The sequence below is a fragment of the Trichoplusia ni genome, chromosome 2, assembly GCF_003590095.1.
Source record: "Trichoplusia ni isolate ovarian cell line Hi5 chromosome 2, tn1, whole genome shotgun sequence".
NCBI classification, from domain to species: Eukaryota; Metazoa; Arthropoda; class Insecta; order Lepidoptera; family Noctuidae; genus Trichoplusia; species Trichoplusia ni.
The window spans coordinates 11,798,908-11,802,024 of NC_039479.1; the positions used below are offsets into that span (position 1 = coordinate 11,798,908).

The following is a 3,117-nucleotide window of genomic DNA, read 5'->3' on the forward strand; positions in this document are numbered from 1 at the left end:
TACAAATCACATCTATACGCCATACTTTACCCATTTATTTTAACATAGCAGTCGCCCGCGGCTTGAACACGTCGTTTATCGCTGTGAAGCATAATCCTGGTTTTGAAACCGAATAAAAGTACAATTTTTTGATTTTTGACGTTTTGATCTATCTCTGTGATATGTTACATCAAAACCCGTTTAGTACTTTATGCGAGAAAGAATATCAAATATCCGTACAACCTCAAAAACTTTAATACTTGTAACATTAGTAGGAAAACAACAAACAGTTTCAGCATCGAATGAAATAGCTGGGAGTTTTAAGTAAAGGAGAGTAAAGAAAAAAAAGACATAATACTGGTCATTAATTTAATAAACAATTAATTTTAGTCTTCGCTATATTTGCCTCCTGCGAAACATCGGCAGGTGCTGCTCATACATCTGCCGGAACTCTTGCCTCGTGTCTGACACAACTCGTTACAGTCCACTCTGCATGACCTCCTCCTGTAGGCCGCGAATGATCCTGGGAACAAGAATAAAAAAAAAATATATTTTCTTGTTTATGGTATCAAGTTTCCTTTATATCGTCCTGAAAAGTAAAAATTAATACTTTTCCATATTAAAGGAAAGTGCGTTCGATTCGGCAACACCGGTGATTGCTTGTCAACTCTTGATGAAGGACTTTCTGGGATTGATACTAGTCTAGCGATTCCAAAAATATACATCATACCGTGTGTTACTATTATACCTGATAATCTAGCTAAATATTAGGATATACTTTTCTTAGCAAGTATCAAAGTATTTTGAAAATTAGACGCGACTCAATCACAAGTTAAATAGTTAATTTATTTTGATTAACACTTGCACGCACTGGCATTGCAAAAAAAAAGATCTATTTAACCCGACAACAATCTGTAAAGTAACAATGAGACATGCAATGCAGATAATATCTGTGTAATATAATAGTGATAAAACTGAACAAAGAATTTACTATATTTGATTAATCAAAATCTGAAGTTAAAACTGGAGCTTTCTGAAGTATATCTTTTGGACTAATCATCTTATAAGCTGATCAAAGTTGTTAATACTATCTAGTTCGATACGGTAATGATAATACACTTAACTAGCAAAAACAATGCCAAGATTCCAAACAGGTTCAATAAAGCGCCATATGAGTAACTCAGCAACGATTCACCTGTCTGTCACAAGTTCACAACCGGTCAGACCAGATCTTTTAAATTCCGTACTACGCGAATTCCATTCAATAAGTTAATTAGATAATTTGCGTAAACATTGATTTTATTAGTTTAGAATTACTATGGTTGTGACTGAGCAGTATAATATTATCGACAAAAAAAAAATTGACCTTTATAATTTTATTTTACAACCTTGATAGGCAGGTACATATTCATAGACCTAAGTGAATGAAATCGTCATTTTGAATTGTTGTATAGGCATGTATTTTTTATTGCATCTTGATTAATGTCATAAAAGAATCTATCGAACCATAAATTGTTATTCCAAAATGAATAAATAAAAGTTTTGCCTGGCAAGAATATCTTTGAAAGACAATTGCAAAGTCATTATTTGCTAATAAATTATTTGCACACACACAACTTACAAGTAAGACGATGTTTTAAATATTGCATTCTTGATTTTATCGTAGTGACTTTTAGTTAACCTTTTATCTGCTTAACATTATGTCTGCATTGCCAATTTCATTATCATAATATATTTATACGAGATATGGACAAAAAAATGCTTAAATGTTTACAGACTTTTGAAACGAGGAAAGAATATTGTTGATGAAAAATTGTGGTAAAACAGTAGTAAAATTGTTAATTGAATTTAAATTACTTGAACGTTTGTATTTGAATAGAGATCAATAAAGATTAGCCTTTGAAAAGGAAAGAATTATAATAACTTCAATAGTTCACTGACTTCCAGGTAATTTAGTACTTATCCTATGTAATCATTAGAATTAAAAAAAACGTCGTGTAATCGACAAATTAATTTTAAAATCATCGATAACAATAACAAAATCAATACACCTGTCACCAAATCCAAAACAGAGATATACTAACCTGGCACGCAACTGATGATCACAATTAAAACAATGAATATACTAAAAAAGTCCACTTTCATTTTAATAAAGTATTTTATTATTTAATCACAAGTTTTCAACGTATATTTACGATACACATAATCAAGGAAAACACTGTTTGTATTGTGATAAATACTACACTGCAGCTTCTTATTGTGCTAATGAGATTCATTCATGTGAGGCCAACTTCACTCGATTGACAACGCCATCTAGTGGCCGATATGCGAACAGAGTTGTAAAATTAATGCTTAAATGTTTTCCGTATGAACTCGTTTTGATAGATGATGTTTTGTTGGAGGCTATTATTTATTAATGTTTATTAATCCCTGTACTTAGTGATTACAATTTAAAGAGATTTGACTTTTGCGATTGCGACATTGACTACACAAAGTGATTAACTATATCTATTAGTATAACTATATCTAGAAGTGTTAATATTGAATCAATATACTACAATCATGATATATCTAATTGTTGTTTTTGTCATGAAGTCCAACAATTACTTCTTTCGATTCAATATGAACTCTTTTCTAAACGTCACATGAATTATTTTTTTTGATATTTTTTAAAGAACATTGGATGTCAAATCTCCAATTTCTTTATCGTAACTCTGTTTAAAAAAGTCTATTAAGACAAAAATAATAGGGGCATGCCCCCAGTAGTAACAGTACTATAGCAACCAATAATAATATCCTTTATTTCTTCCTGTGTATAATACGAGTATGAGTCAGTTGATAAGCTGGCGTCTGAATCATATGTGCAAACAGTCCCGAGACAGGGAAAGAACCTCGGTGGATCTCCGCCGGTGCATAGAGGTCGTTGACTTAAAAAAAAACATTCGCAACTCATTAACAAGAAGCCTTATATAGAAAGTAAGAATGCTCAAGGATATGGGGGGTGTTTTTGTCAAAGCTTAACATGAGTTTAGTAATCAATTTGTACTTTTAATTAACTCTGCTTATCTGTAATAGATTATTTCACTAGATTAAAAAAGTTTAGACCACAACTGTGTAAACGATTGTTCCAACTAATTT

At 31.4% G+C, this 3,117-nt stretch overlaps 1 long non-coding RNA gene across 1 annotated transcript; it reads right to left on the reverse strand.

Moving 5' to 3' along the window:
- Positions 1 to 334: 334 nt before the first annotated feature.
- Positions 335 to 2,278, reverse strand: LOC113507230. Its single transcript, XR_003401821.1, has 2 exons — positions 2,064 to 2,278; positions 335 to 502 (listed from the first exon to the last, which is right to left on the reverse strand). It is a non-coding gene; the product is annotated as an uncharacterized LOC113507230 (long non-coding RNA).
- Positions 2,279 to 3,117: the final 839 nt, after the last annotated feature.